Source organism: Salmo salar, chromosome 18 (genome assembly GCF_965601325.2).
Source record: "Salmo salar chromosome 18, fSalSal1, whole genome shotgun sequence".
Lineage (NCBI taxonomy): Eukaryota > Metazoa > Chordata > Actinopteri > Salmoniformes > Salmonidae > Salmo > Salmo salar.
In genome coordinates, this window is record NC_138308.1 from 2,339,285 (window position 1) to 2,356,289 (window position 17,005).

General features: G+C 37.3%; 5 non-coding genes across 5 annotated transcripts; all 5 read right to left on the bottom strand.

Moving 5' to 3' along the window:
* Window positions 1–31: 31 nt before the first annotated feature.
* On the bottom strand, window positions 32–104 carry trnav-aac (transfer RNA valine (anticodon AAC)). Its single transcript has one exon. It is a non-coding gene; the product is annotated as a tRNA-Val (tRNA).
* A 355-nt stretch (window positions 105–459) lies between these two features.
* Window positions 460–532, bottom strand: trnav-uac (transfer RNA valine (anticodon UAC)). The gene has a single exon. It is a non-coding gene; the product is annotated as a tRNA-Val (tRNA).
* Window positions 533–1,100: 568 nt separating this feature from the next.
* On the bottom strand, window positions 1,101–1,173 carry trnav-uac (transfer RNA valine (anticodon UAC)). The gene has a single exon. It is a non-coding gene; the product is annotated as a tRNA-Val (tRNA).
* A 6,471-nt stretch (window positions 1,174–7,644) lies between these two features.
* On the bottom strand, window positions 7,645–7,717 carry trnav-uac (transfer RNA valine (anticodon UAC)). Its single transcript has one exon. It is a non-coding gene; the product is annotated as a tRNA-Val (tRNA).
* Window positions 7,718–8,064: 347 nt separating this feature from the next.
* Window positions 8,065–8,137, bottom strand: trnav-aac (transfer RNA valine (anticodon AAC)). Its single transcript has one exon. It is a non-coding gene; the product is annotated as a tRNA-Val (tRNA).
* Between the last annotated feature and the right edge of the window lie 8,868 nt (window positions 8,138–17,005).

Consider the following 17,005-nt stretch of genomic DNA (forward strand, 5'->3'; position numbering starts at 1 on the left):
TACAGTACCTACTGCACTTGTCAAAGAGCTCTGTTTCCGCCCGGTTTCGAACCGAGGACCTTTCGCGTGTTAAGCGAACGTGATAACCGCTACACTACAGAAACTGCTTCGGCAATTATCTGCAAGGAGTAAACTGAATTTTACAGATATTCATGGCACGTGTTCAAATTTCCAAAATTAGGCATTTATGAAAATAACTATTCTCTGTTAATAGTACAGTACCTACTGCACATGTCAAAGACCACTGTTTCCTCCCGGTTTCAAACTGAGGACCTTTCACGTGTAAAGCGAACGTGATAACCACTACACTACAGAAACTGCTGCTACATTTAGCTGCAAGGAGTAAACCGAATTTTACAGATATTCATGGCACATATTCGAATTTCCAAAATACAAAATTCATGAAAATAACAATTCTTTGTTGAAAGTACAGTACCTACTGCACTTGTCAAAGAGCACTGTTTCCGCCCGGTTTCGAACCGAGGACCTTTCGCGTGTAAAGCGAACGTGATAACCACTACACTACAGAAACTGCTGCTTGATTTTCCGCAAGAAGTAAACCGAATTTTACAGATATTCAGGGCACGTATTCGAATTTCCAAAATACAGAATTTATGAAAATAACAATTCTTTGTTGAAAGTACAGTACCTACTGCACGTGTCAAAGAGCTCTGTTTCCGCCCGGTTTCGAACCGAGGACCTTTCGCGGGTTAAGCGAACGTGATAACCACTACACTACAGAAACTTCTTCGACAATTATCTGCAAGGAGTAAACCGAATTTTACTGATATTCATGGCACGTGTTCAAATTTCCAAAATTAGGCATTTATGAAAATAACTATTGTCTGTTAATAGTACAGTACCTACTGCACATGTCAAAGAGCAGCGTTTCCTCCCGGTTTCAAACTGAGGACCTTTCACGTGTAAAGCTAACATGATAACCACTACACTACAGAAACTGCTGCTTGATTTTTCTGCAAGGAGTAAACCGAATTTTAAAAATATTCATGGTACGTATTCGAATTTCCAAAATACAGAATTCATGAAAATAACAATTCTTTGTTGAAAGTACAGTACCTACTGCACTTGTCAAAGAGCACTGTTTCCGCCCGGTTTCGAACCGAGGACCTTTCGCGTGTAAAGCGAACGCGATAACCACTACACTACAGACACTGCTGCTTGATTTTCCTGCAAGAAGTAAACCGAATTTTACAGATATTCATGGCACGTGTTCAAATTTCCAAAAGTAGGCATTTATGAAAATAACTATTGTCTGTTAATAGTACAGTACCTACTGCACATGTCAAAGAGCAGTGTTTCCTCCCGGTTTCAAACTGAGGACCTTTCACGTGTAAAGCTAACATGATAACCACTACACTACAGAAACTGCTGCTTGATTTTTCTGCAAGGAGTAAACCGAATTTTAAAAATATTCATGGTACGTATTCGAATTTCCAAATTAAAGAATTCATGAAATTTTCTGTTACCACTATGGTTTTACAGAATGTGTCAATGAGCGTTGTTTCCGCCCGGTTTCGAACCAGGGACCTTTCGCTTGTGAAGCAAACGTGATTTTTTTTTTTTTTTTTTTTTTTTTTATTATCAAAAATGTTTGTTTACAATATTTACAGTACAATCTACTGTTTACAGTACAATCCACAGAGAACAATACAGAAGACACTAGACTAACAGAGGCAGGTGAACAATTCACCCCGTATCAAATTATCAACAAAGAAAATATCAAAACAGTGCTTTCAAAAATTATAAGTGATACCTCCACTCTCCTCTCGTGAAATTAACCCACTCCCTTCAACAAAAGACTCATCAAAATGTTCCATCCCATAATTAAACAACATATCTATGTGTTTACTGAACAGTGCTATAAAGATACTCCACACCTGAACCCTCTTTCTGTCAAAAGAAACATAATTCCTCCTACAAAAAATAGCATACCTCACAAAACTCAAAACCATATTCAACAAACACACATTAGCACCCTCACATTTACCAGACACTCCAAATAACAAAAGTTCCTCCCACGCATACTTTTTCACGAAATCTCCCCCCCAGTTTCTACATAACATTTCCTTAACTTTACAAAAAAAATATTTTAAATCCTCACATTCTATAAACAAATGCATAAGAGTTTCCGGGAAACGTCCACATACGTCGCATTCCCTTTCTATCTCACAATTAATTTTCTTTAGCACCACCTTTGTAAATATTCTATTATGTCTTAGTTTGAAATCATTATTTTCACACTCCTTACTATTATATTTTACATTTAAATTTCCCCATATCTTTTTTTCATCCAATTCCGGAAAAACTACTTTCCAAAATTTCTCAGCAGCCGGCCTTCTACACACTTTTCCTACCATTATTCTATACAATCTTTTCACTGGTATACTAGATAAATGTACTTTCTTCTTACTGCTACCAATGAACAAATTAGGAAATACAAATAAATCTTCTCTTTCAACTTCACTATTTATTAAATCAACCCATGCTCTTGGTATACTATTCTTTATCTTGTCATACATATTATTCACTGTTCCCCTTCCCACCTCTTCATCCTATTCATTGATTATGTCAAAAATAGCTTCCCCAGGTAAAAACCCTGGAATTACCTCATAAGTATAATCTTTTATTTGCCGTAGACCTGCACTCATAAATACTTTATTATACAAAACTTTTTCTTTGTTCTTGATTTTCTCATTCAGAAATATAGGTTGATTCATAATCAGGTCAATATGTCCACATTCATAATATACATTAGGCAACAACTCTGCCCATGCATTTAGCACCTCTTTATAAAAATCTGGTACCTTTTCAAACATTGCCCTTTTAAGCCCCATCAATAAACCATTATCCTCACAACCACCACTCTCCTCTAAGTAGACTCTAAAGAAGTGTTTCCAGCCATAATCTTCACTGTCATACAAATATTTCTTTACTGTTTTTATCCTAATAGCTTTTCTTTTGACACCTAAATCTACAAGTTTTAAACCTCCATCCACATAGTCAGCAATCAATGTTTTCTGAGATATTCTCACTCCTTTACCATCCCATATAAAATTTGACACCACATTATTCAATTCATTTAGGACCCACTCCGGCATGTCCAGGACTCCCAAAACATACACAAATTTGGATAATACCAAAGCATTTGCAACAATTACTTTCCCTTGTAACTTTAGTTTTCTATTTTTCCAGAAATTCAACGTTAGCTTGACTTTATTAAGGATCCCAGTCCAAGTTATATCTTTTGCCTCTTTCTCCTTTACACCAATGTTTACTCCCAGCACTTTAATAAAATCCTTTGCGCTCTTGAATGGAATCTCACACCCGTTTACATTGATATCCCCAACAAACATTATTTCAGTCTTCTCTATATTAACTTTAGCACCCGATGCCTTGCCATATATATCTATGATCCCCATAATGCTTCCAATACTTTCTATATCCTTCACAGTACAAGTAGTGTCATCAGCGTACTGATGTACAACACTGACACCACCACCTGGGATTCCAACACCCCTTACTTCTTTATTACTATTTATCAATGTAGCTAACGGTTCTGTAGAAACACTGTACAGCAGAGCTGACAAAGGACAGCCCTGCCTTACTGACCTCTCCACAGGGAAAGTATCTGTTAACACTCCGTTACATTTAACACAACTTTTAGCCCCACTATACAACAGGTTGATCCAAGATACAAACTTTGGCCCAAACCCAAACCTCTCCAAAGTCTGTAATAAAAAGCTGTGCTCCACTCTATCGAAAGCTTTGTTAAAGTCCAAACTTAAAACTATACCACCTTCATTTTTCATTTGATTAACAACATCCCTAATTGTACAAATTACATCTGCAATATCTCTTCCAGGTATGCCGTAGGCTTGTGTTGATTCAATAATACTCCCAATCACCTTTTTCATCCTATTCGCTAACACTTTAGTCAGTATCTTATAATCCGAATTTAGAAGGCTAATAGGCCTATAATTTTCTAACTTTAATCTACTGCCCCTATTTTTGAATAAGATCGTTAACATTCCAGTTGACATAGACTCAGGGATTTCCTTATTCTCTTCCATATAATGAAACACCCTCACTAAAATGGGTGCCAAAATATCTACAAAGACTTTATAGAACTCATTTGTTAAACCATCCAAACCCGGACTTTTATTACCTTGCGTGCTAACAATTGCTTCCTTGATTTCCATAATCGAAATCTCTTCATCACACATCATTCTATCTGCCTGCGATACTTTGGCACTAATTGTATCCAACACTTTTACAACACACACTTTATCTACATCATTCTTTTTGTAAAGATTTCTGTAAAAGGTTTCAACTGTCTCTAAGATCCCAACAAAATCGTTTACCTTTACACCTCTTTCATCTTCCAACTCTACAATGTAACTCTTAGTTTGTTTTCTTTTTTCCAGACCCCAAAAAAAGGATGTACATTTCTCTCCCTCCAAAGCGTACTGTGCCCTGCTCCTAACAATAGCACCCAAACATTTATTTTTTTCATAACGACCCAGCTCTGCATGGATTTTCAAATAATTCACAACATCATAGTCTGGATCCGTATCAGCCTTTTCAAGTTCATGCAACATCCTATTCCTAAGCATTATTTCTTTCTGCTTATCTAAACGGTTATGATTTTTTGCGTACCTAATACTCCTATTTTTTACTTTTACTTTCACTTCCTCCCACCATAAACACACATTCTCTTTTAACAGTACATTAGACATTTCATCATTAATACATTCAACAATTTCATTTCTATATCCTTCCTCCTTTAACAGACTGGCATTTAAACACCAGACACCTCCCCCTCTCCTCTCCACACCAAAACCCATTTGAAATGACATTACTGCATGATCACTATATGCTGTAAAGGTATATGACACCTTCTTAACATTCTGCACCAATTCTTGTTTTGCTAGACATAAATCAATTCTGCTTTGTTTTAATTCCTTTAGAACCACCTGCCTTCTAGAGAATACTCTTCTGTTTGGATTTTCAGCCCTCCATATATCGACTAGATTCTCCTCATTCATAAGTTTCCATAATGCATTTCTAGAAGAGTCATATCTGAATTTAGCACAACTAGAGGCATCCATTCTACTACACCTCACATTAAAATCTCCTATCAGTATACAGTTTTCTGAGCACAGTGTTTTTAATTTGTGAAACATTTCTCTCCTTTCAGATTCAATGTTTGAAGCATAAACATTAATTAAACGAAAAACTACATTTTGAACTTCAAATTCAATTACAATAAGTCTGCCATCATTGTCAGCATATATTTCTTTTACATTTTGCACCACATCATTTTTTATCAAAATAGCCACACCACATGTTTTATCCCCTCCATGACTACAAAAAATTAAATCTGACCATTTACTCTTAATCTCCTGCATTTTGGAGTCTGTCCAATTGGTCTCTTGAAAACACAACATGTCTGCCTTAACAGACACTAATACCTGCTCAAATTTGCTCATGTTTCTCAAACTGTTACCATTTAGGGATGCGACTGTAATCATTATGAATGTGTGCAGAAGTATAATCAGAGCCAAACAAGTCCTTAAAAATCCTACTTTTTCTTTTTTCCAAAACCCATCATCTCCCTGGTTTTCGACAATGACCTCTTATTTTTTACAAACAACTGAAGATCCTCACTATCTATTTCATCATCCGTCTCTTTATTTGGATTTTTGGGGGGATCGGCGGGGAAGCCTTTTGAAAAGTGCGCTTTAACAGTGCCCGTGACTTCAGTGGACCCAGCCCACTCTTTGGTGTAATTTTTACACAGGCTTAAAGCTGGCTCAGGCACCTGAGAAGCACCTTGCACCATCTCCACCTGTGTATGTCTTTCACCCATCATGTGCTGCTGTTCCACCTTGTCAGCAGCAGAGACTAAAACGAAGTCTCGTGCTTTGCCAGGAGACATTACAGGCTCTTCAAGCTTATCTGCCAATGTCTCTGGAGTCACACTCTCCATGTCACTCTCATCCTCCCTCTCCATAGGCACACTCCCCTCTTCCTCAGACGTGAGGTCCATTGTTTGCAAAAGTAAGTGATTTTCTCCCTTATTACAGCTACATCTAACTTTAGGTCTGTCACACATTTTGCACACATTTCCTATGTTCCGACATTCTCTGGCATAATGCCCTTGTTCACTACATTTGTGGCATGTGAATTCCGGACATTCCTTAAGTATGTGCCCCGGCTGAATACATAATCTACATACCTTCACTTGATTGTCGTGGATTACACGAAAATATTCAAATCCCTCGACAGTGTTAAATTTTGTAGAATATGGCAAGGATTGCACATTGTCTGTAAACTTTACCTTGCAAAATCTTGTCCCATCTACAATGTCCGTTCCTGGCCACATCCTCCTCTTGATTGGCGTGGTCGCCTTCACCTTCCAGCCTTTTAGTTTCTCTTCTATCTCCTCATCCGTAATGTATGCGGGCAAGTTCAAAAAGGACACCACCAGCTCATCGTTCCCTAGTTCTTTAGCCATGATTTGACAGTTCTTTATCTTTAGCCCGTCTATTAGTCTTTCTTTTCCATTTACATGAGACATTGTTACTTCATACTTATTCCCGTCTTTCATTCGACATCCCAGTATTGTTCCGCAAACTTCCTTTATTCCTCTCAGCAATTCCATCGTTGTTATTTTCCCTTCTCCACTTATTTCCACGTTCACCGTCAGTTCCTTCTCATATGTTCTTTTTTTCAGTTCTTCGTTTAACATTCTGATTTCACTGTTGTCCTTTCTCGTCGTCGTTTGTATTCTTGATGTCGAAGCCATGTTGTCCGTCCGGTTATTTTAAGCAATATCCCCCAAACAGCTCACGCTGATGGGGGACAATAGCAAAAACGTTTCACAGAAACTTCACTACAGTCACTCACAAACTTTCAAACTTATAAGTCAACTAGACCTCCAAAAAAAACGATATTCTCTCTCAAGCACTCAGACGCCTGCTTCTCTTCCACTTCCTGAAACTCCAAAAAGGGGCGTGTGAAGCAAACGTGATAACCACTAGACCACAGAAACTACTGCTTGATTTTCCTGCAAGAAGTAAACCGAATTTTACAGATATTCAGGGCACGTATTCGAATTTCCAAAATACAGAATTCATGAAAATAACAATTCTTTGTTGAAAGTACAGTACCTACTGCACGTGTCAAAGAGCTCTGTTTCCGCCCGGTTTCAAACCGAGGACCTTTCGCGTGTTAAGCAAACGTGATAACCGCTACACTACAGAAACTGCTTCAACAATTATCTGCAAGGAGTAAACCGAATTTTACAGATATTCATGGCACGTGTTCAAATTTCCAAAATTAGGCATTTATGAAAATAACTATTCTCTGTTAATAGTACAGTACCTACTGCACATGTCAAAGAGCACTGTTTCCTCCCGGTTTCAAACTGAGGACCTTTCACGTGTAAAGCGAACGTGATAACCACTACACTACAGACACTGCTGCTACATTCAGCTGCAAGGAGTAAACCGAATTTTACAGATATTCATGGCACGTGTTGAAATTTCCAAATTTAGGCATTTATGAAAATAACTATTCTCTTTTAAAAGTACTGTACCTACTGCAGGTGTCAAAGAGCACTGTTTCCGCCCGGTTTCGAACCGAGGACCTTTCGCGTGTAAAGCGAACGTGATAACCACTACACTACAGAAACTTCTGCTTGATTTTCCTGCAAGAAGTAAACCGAATTTTACAGATATTCAGGGCACGTATTCGAATTTCCAAAATAAAGAATTCATGAAATTTTCTGTTACCACTACGGTAAATCACAATGTGTCAATGAGTGTTGTTTCCGCCCGGTTTCGAACCAGGGACCTTTCGAGTGTGAAGCAAACGTGATAACCACTACACTACAGAAACTGCTGCTACATTTAGCTGCGAGGAGTAAACCGAATTTTACAGATATTCATGGCACGTATTCGAATTTCCAAAATACAGAATTCATGAAAATAACAATTCTTTGTTGAAAGTACAGTACCTACTGCACGTGTCAAAGAGCTCTGTTTCCGCCCGGTTTCGAACCGAGGACCTTTCGCGTGTTAAGCGAACGTGATAACCACTACACTACAGAAACTTCTGCAACAATTATCTGCAAGGAGTAAACCGAATTTTACAGATATTCATGGCACGCGTTCAAATTTCCAAAATTAGGCATTTATGAAAATAACTATTCTCTGTTAATAGTACAGTACCTACTGCACGTGTCAAAGAGCACTGTTTCCTCCCAGTTTCAAACTGAGGACCTTTCACGTGTAAAGAGAACGTGATAACCACTACACTACAGAAACTGCTGCTTGATTTTTCTGCAAGGAGTAAACCGAATTTTAAAAATATTCATGGCACGTATTCGAATTTCCAAAATAAAGAATTCATGAAATTTTCTGTTACCACTATGGTACTTCAGAATGTGTCAATGAGCGTTGTTTCCGCCCGGTTTCGAACCAGGGACCTTTCGCGTGTGAAGCAAACGTGATAACCACTAGACCACAGAAACTACTGCTACAATTAGCTGCGAGGAGTAAATCGAATTTTACAGATATTCATGGCACGTATTCGAATTTCCAAAATACAGAATTCATGAAAATAACAATTCTTTGTTGAAAGTACAGTACCTACTGCACGTGTCAAAGAGCTCTGTTTCCGCCCGGTTTCAAACCGAGGACCTTTCGCATGTTAAGCAAACGTGATAACCGCTACACTACAGAAACTGCTTCAACAATTATCTGCAAGGAGTAAACCGAATTTTACAGATATTCATGGCACGTGTTCAAATTTCCAAAATTAGGCATTTATGAAAGTAACTATTCTCTGTTAATAGTACAGTACCTACTGCACATGTCAAAGAGCACTGTTTCCTCCCGGTTTCAAACTGAGGACCTTTCACGTGTAAAGCGAACGTGATAACCACTACACTACAGAAACTTCTGCTTGATTTTCCTGCAAGAAGTAAACCGAATTTTACAGATATTCAGGGCACGTATTCGAATTTCCAAAATAAAGAATTCATGAAATTTTCTGTTACCACTACGGTAAATCACAATGTGTCAATGAGTGTTGTTTCCGCCCGGTTTCGAACCAGGGACCTTTCGCGTGTGAAGCAAACGTGATTTATTTTTTTTTTATTTTTTTTATTTTTTATTATCAAAAATGTTTGTTTACAATATTTACAGTACAATCTACTGTTTACAGTACAATCCACAGAGAACAATACAGAAGACACTAGACTAACAGAGGCAGGTGAACAATTCACCCCCTATCAAATTATCAACAAAGAAAATATCAAAACAGTGCTTTCAAAAATTATAAGTGATACCTCCACTCTCCTCTCGTGAAATTAACCCACTCCCTTCAACAAAAGACTCATCAAAATGTTCCATCCCATAATTAAACAACATATCTATGTGTTTACTGAACAGTGCTATAAAGATACTCCACACCTGAACTCTCTTTCTGTCAAAAGAAACATAATTCCTCCTACAAAAAATAGCATACCTCACAAAACTCAAAACCATATTCAACAAACACACATTAGCACCCTCACATTTACCAGACACTCCAAATAACAAAAGTTCCTCCCACGCATACTTTTTCACGAAATCTCCCCCCCAGTTTCTACATAACATTTCCTTAACTTTACAAAAAAAATATTTTAAATCCTCACATTCTATAAACAAATGCATAAGAGTTTCCGGGAAACGTCCACATACGTCGCATTCCCTTTCTATCTCACAATTAATTTTCTTTAGCACCACCTTTGTAAATATTCTATTATGTCTTAGTTTGAAATCATTATTTTCACACTCCTTACTATTATATTTTACATTTAAATTTCCCCATATCTTTTTTTCATCCAATTCCGGAAAAACTACTTTCCAAAATTTCTCAGCAGCCGGCCTTCTACACACTTTTCCTACCATTATTCTATACAATCTTTTCACTGGTATACTAGATAAATGTACTTTCTTCTTACTGCTACCAATGAACAAATTAGGAAATACAAATAAATCTTCTCTTTCAACTTCACTATTTATTAAATCAACCCATGCTCTTGGTATACTATTCTTTATCTTGTCATACATATTATTCACTGTTCCCCTTCCCACCTCTTCATCCCATTCATTGATTATGTCAAAAATAGCTTCCCCAGGTAAAAACCCTGGAATTACCTCATATGTATAATCTTTTATTTGCCGTAGACCTGCACTCATAAATACTTTATTATACAAAACTTTTTCTTTGTTCTTGATTTTCTCATTCAGAAATCTAGGTTGATTCATAATCAGGTCAATATGTCCACATTCATAATATACATTAGGCAACAACTCTGCCCATGCATTTAGCACCTCTTTATAAAAATCTGGTACCTTTTCAAACATTGCCCTTTTAAGCCCCATCAATAAACCATTATCCTCACAACCACCACTCTCCTCTAAGTAGACTCTAAAGAAGTGTTTCCAGCCATAATCTTCACTGTCATACAAATATTTCTTTACTGTTTTTATCCTAATAGCTTTTCTTTTGACATCTAAATCTACAAGTTTTAAACCTCCATCCACATAGTCAGCAATCAATGTTTTCTGAGATATTCTCACTCCTTTACCATCCCATATAAAATTTGACACCACATTATTCAATTCATTTAGGACCCACTCCGGCATGTCCAGGACTCCCAAAACATACACAAATTTGGATAATACCAAGGCATTTGCAACAATTACTTTCCCTTGTAACTTTAGTTTTCTATTTTTCCAGAAATTCAACGTTAGCTTGACTTTATTAAGGATCCCAGTCCAAGTTATATCTTTTGCCTCTTTCTCCTTTACACCAATGTTTACTCCCAGCACTTTAATAAAATCCTTTGCGCTCTTGAATGGAATCTCACACCCGTTTACATTGATATCCCCAACAAACATTATTTCAGTCTTCTCTATATTAACTTTAGCACCCGATGCCTTGCCATATATATCTATGATCCCCATAATGCTTCCAATACTTTCTATATCCTTCACAGTACAAGTAGTGTCATCAGCGTACTGATGTACAACACTGACACCACCACCTGGGATTCCAACACCCCTTACTTCTTTATTACTATTTATCAATGTAGCTAACGGTTCTGTAGAAACACTGTACAGCAGAGCTGACAAAGGACAGCCCTGCCTTACTGACCTCTCCACAGGGAAAGTATCTGTTAACACTCCGTTACATTTAACACAACTTTTAGCCCCACTATACAACAGGTTGATCCAAGATACAAACTTTGGCCCAAACCCAAACCTCTCCAAAGTCTGTAATAAAAAGCTGTGCTCCACTCTATCGAAAGCTTTGTTAAAGTCCAAACTTAAAACTATACCACCTTCATTTTTCATTTGATTAACAACATCCCTAATTGTACAAATTACATCTGAAATATCTCTTCCAGGTATGCCGTAGGCTTGTGTTGATTCAATAATACTCCCAATCACCTTTTTCATCCTATTCGCTAACACTTTAGTCAGTATCTTATAATCCGAATTTAGAAGGCTAATAGGCCTATAATTTTCTAACTTTAATCTACTGCCCCTATTTTTGAATAAGATCGTTAACATTCCAGTTGACATAGACTCAGGGATTTCCTTATTCTCTTCCATATAATGAAACACCCTCACTAAAATGGGTGCCAAAATATCTACAAAGGCTTTATAGAACTCATTTGTTAAACCATCCAAACCCAGACTTTTATTACCTTGCGTGCTAACAATTGCTTCCTTGATTTCCATAATCGAAATCTCTTCATCACACATCATTCTATCTGCCTGCGATACTTTGGCACTAATTGTATCCAACACTTTTACAACACACACTTTATCTACATCATTCTTTTTGTAAAGATTTCTGTAAAAGGTTTCAACTGTCTCTAAGATCCCAACAAAATCGTTTACCTTTACACCTCTTTCATCTTCCAACTCTACAATGTAACTCTTAGTTTGTTTTCTTTTTTCCAGACCCAAAAAAAAGGATGTACATTTCTCTCCCTCCAAAGCGTACTGTGCCCTGCTCCTAACAATAGCACCCAAACATTTATTTTTTTCATAACGACCCAGCTCTGCATGGATTTTCAAATAATTCACAACATCATAGTCTGGATCCGTATCAGCCTTTTCAAGTTCATGCAACATCCTATTCCTAAGCATTATTTCTTTCTGCTTATCTAAACGGTTATGATTTTTTGCGTACCTAATACTCCTATTTTTTACTTTTACTTTCACTTCCTCCCACCATAAACACACATTCTCTTTTAACAGTACATTAGACATTTCATCATTAATACATTCAACAATTTCATTTCTATATCCTTCCTCCTTTAACAGACTGGCATTTAAACACCAGACACCTCCCCCTCTCCTCTCCACACCAAAACCCATTTGAAATGACATTACTGCATGATCACTATATGCTGTAAAGGTATATGACACCTTCTTAACATTCTGCACCAATTCTTGTTTTGCTAGACATAAATCAATTCTGCTTTGTTTTAATTCCTTTAGAACCACCTGCCTTCTAGAGAATACTCTTCTGTTTGGATTTTCAGCCCTCCATATATCTACTAGATTCTCCTCATTCATAAGTTTCCATAATGCATTTCTAGAAGAGTCATATCTGAATTTAGCACAACTAGAGGCATCCATTCTACTACACCTCACATTAAAATCTCCTATCAGTATAGAGTTTTCTGAGCACAGTGTTTTTAATTTGTGAAACATTTCTCTCCTTTCAGATTCAATGTTTGAAGCATAAACATTAATTAAACGAAAAACTACATTTTGAACTTCAAATTCAATTACAATAAGTCTGCCATCATTGTCAGCATATATTTCTTTTACATTTTGCACCACATCATTTTTTATCAAAATAGCCACACCACATGTTTTATCCCCTCCATGACTACAAAAAATTAAATCTGACCATTTACTCTTAATCTCCTGCATTTTGGAGTCTGTCCAATTGGTCTCTTGAAAACACAACATGTCTGCCTTAACAGACACTAATACCTGCTCAAATTTGCTCATGTTTCTCAAACTGTTACCATTTAGGGATGCGACTGTAATCATTATGAATGTGTGCAGAAGTATAATCAGAGCCAAACAAGTCCTTAAAAATCCTACTTTTTCTTTTTTCCAAAACCCATCATCTCCCTGGTTTTCGACAATGACCTCTTATTTTTTACAAACAACTGAAGATCCTCACTATCTATTTCATCATCCGTCTCTTTATTTGGATTTTTGGGGGGAGCGGCGGGGAAGCCTTTTGAAAAGTGCGCTTTAACAGTGCCCGTGACTTCAGTGGACCCAGCCCACTCTTTGGTGTAATTTTTACACAGGCTTAAAGCTGGCTCAGGCACCTGAGAAGCACCTTGCACCATCTCTACCTGTGTATGTCTTTCACCCATCATGTGCTGCTGTTCCACCTTGTCAGCAGCAGAGACTAAAACGGCGTCTCGTGCTTTGCCAGGAGACATTACAGGCTCTTCAAGCTTATCTGCCACTGTCTCTGGAGTCACACTCTCCATGTCACTCTCATCCTCCCTCTCCATAGGCACACTCCCCTCTTCCTCAGACGTGAGGTCCATTGTTTGCAAAAGTAAGTGATTTTCTCCCTTATTACAGCTACATCTAACTTTAGGTCTGTCACACATTTTGCACACATTTCCTATGTTCCGACATTCTCTGGCATAATGCCCTTGTTCACTACATTTGTGGCATGTGAATTCCGGACATTCCTTAAGTATGTGCCCCGGCTGAATACATAATCTACATACCTTCACTTGATTGTCGTGGATTACACGAAAATATTCAAATCCCTCGACAGTGTTAAATTTTGTAGAATATGGCAAGGATTGCACATTGTCTGTAAACTTTACCTTGCAAAATCTTGTCCCATCTACAATGTCCGTTCCTGGCCACATCCTCCTCTTGATTGGCGTGGTCGCCTTCACCTTCCAGCCTTTTAGTTTCTCTTCTATCTCCTCATCCGTAATGTATGCGGGCAAGTTCAAAAAGGACACCACCAGCTCATCGTTCCCTAGTTCTTTAGCCATGATTTGACAGTTCTTTATCTTTAGCCCGTCTATTAGTCTTTCTTTTCCATTTACATGAGACATTGTTACTTCATACTTATTCCCGTCTTTCATTCGACATCCCAGTATTGTTCCGCAAACTTCCTTTATTCCTCTCAGCAATTCCATCGTCGTTATTTTCCCTTCTCCACTTATTTCCACGTTCACCGTCAGTTCCTTCTCATATGTTCTTTTTTTCAGTTCTTCGTTTAACATTCTGATTTCACTGTTGTCCTTTCTCGTCGTCGTTTGTATTCTTGATGTCGAAGCCATGTTGTCCGTCCGGTTATTTTAAGCAATATCCCCCAAACAGCTCACGCTGATGGGGGACAATAGCAAAAACGTTTCACAGAAACTTCACTACAGTCACTCACAAACTTTCAAACTTATAAGTCAACTAGACCTCCAAAAAAAACGATATTCTCTCTCAAGCACTCAGACACCTGCTTCTCTTCCACTTCCTGAAACTCCAAAAAGGGGCGTGTGAAGCGAACGTGATAACCGCTACACTACAGAAACTGCTGCTACATTTAGCTGCGAGGAGTAAACCGAATTTTACAGATATTCATGGCACGTATTCGAATTTCCAAAATACAGAATTCATGAAAATAACAATTCTTTGTTGAAAGTACAGTACCTACTGCACTTGTCAAAGAGCTCTGTTTCCGCCCGGTTTCGAACCGAGGACCTTTCGCGTGTAAAGCGAACGTGATTTTTTTTTATTTTTATTTATTTTTTTATTTTTTTTTATTATCAAAAATGTTTGTTTACAATATTTACAGTACAATCTACTGTTTACAGTACAATCCACAGAGAACAATACAGAAGACACTAGACTAACAGAGGCAGGTGAACAATTCACCCCCTATCAAATTATCAACAAAGAAAATATCAAAACAGTGCTTTCAAAAATTATAAGTGATACCTCCACTCTCCTCTCGTGAAATTAACCCACTCCCTTCAACAAAAGACTCATCAAAATGTTCCATCCCATAATTAAACAACATATCTATGTGTTTACTGAACAGTGCTATAAAGATACTCCACACCTGAACCCTCTTTCTGTCAAAAGAAACATAATTCCTCCTACAAAAAATAGCATACCTCACAAAACTCAAAACCATATTCAACAAACACACATTAGCACCCTCACATTTACCAGACACTCCAAATAACAAAAGTTCCTCCCACGCATACTTTTTCACGAAATCTCCCCCCCAGTTTCTACATAACATTTCCTTAACTTTACAAAAAAAATATTTTAAATCCTCACATTCTATAAACAAATGCATAAGAGTTTCCGGGAAACGTCCACATACGTCGCATTCCCTTTCTATCTCACAATTAATTTTCTTTAGCACCACCTTTGTAAATATTCTATTATGTCTTAGTTTGAAATCATTATTTTCACACTCCTTACTATTATATTTTACATTTAAATTTCCCCATATCTTTTTTTCATCCAATTCCGGAAAAACTACTTTCCAAAATTTCTCAGCAGCCGGCCTTCTACACACTTTTCCTACCATTATTCTATACAATCTTTTCACTGGTATACTAGATAAATGTACTTTCTTCTTACTGCTACCAATGAACAAATGAGGAAATACAAATAAATCTTCTCTTTCAACTTCACTATTTATTAAATCAACCCATGCTCTTGGTATACTATTCTTTATCTTGTCATACATATTATTCACTGTTCCCCTTCCCACCTCTTCATCCCATTCATTGATTATGTCAAAAATAGCTTCCCCAGGTAAAAACCCTGGAATTACCTCATATGTATAATCTTTTATTTGCCGTAGACCTGCACTCATAAATACTTTATTATACAAAACTTTTTCTTTGTTCTTGATTTTCTCATTCAGAAATATAGGTTGATTCATAATCAGGTCAATATGTCCACATTCATAATATACATTAGGCAACAACTCTGCCCATGCATTTAGCACCTCTTTATAAAAATCTGGTACCTTTTCAAACATTGCCCTTTTAAGCCCCATCAATAAACCATTATCCTCACAACCACCACTCTCCTCTAAGTAGACTCTAAAGAAGTGTTTCCAGCCATAATCTTCACTGTCATACAAATATTTCTTTACTGTTTTTATCCTAATAGCTTTTCTTTTGACACCTAAATCTACAAGTTTTAAACCTCCATCCACATAGTCAGCAATCAATGTTTTCTGAGATATTCTCACTCCTTTACCATCCCATATAAAATTTGACACCACATTATTCAATTCATTTAGGACCCACTCCGGCATGTCCAGGACTCCCAAAACATACACAAATTTGGATAATACCAAAGCATTTGCAACAATTACTTTCCCTTGTAACTTTAGTTTTCTATTTTTCCAGAAATTCAACGTTAGCTTGACTTTATTAAGGATCCCAGTCCAAGTTATATCTTTTGCCTCTTTCTCCTTTACACCAATGTTTACTCCCAGCACTTTAATAAAATCCTTTGCGCTCTTGAATGGAATCTCACACCCGTTTACATTGATATCCCCAACAAACATTATTTCAGTCTTCTCTATATTAACTTTAGCACCCGATGCCTTGCCATATATATCTATGATCCCCATAATGCTTCCAATACTTTCTATATCCTTCACAGTACAAGTAGTGTCATCAGCGTACTGATGTACAACACTGACACCACCACCTGGGATTCCAACACCCCTTACTTCTTTATTACTATTTATCAATGTAGCTAACGGTTCTGTAGAAACACTGTACAGCAGAGCTGACAAAGGACAGCCCTGCCTTACTGACCTCTCCACAGGGAAAGTATCTGTTAACACTCCGTTACATTTAACACAACTTTTAGCCCCACTATAC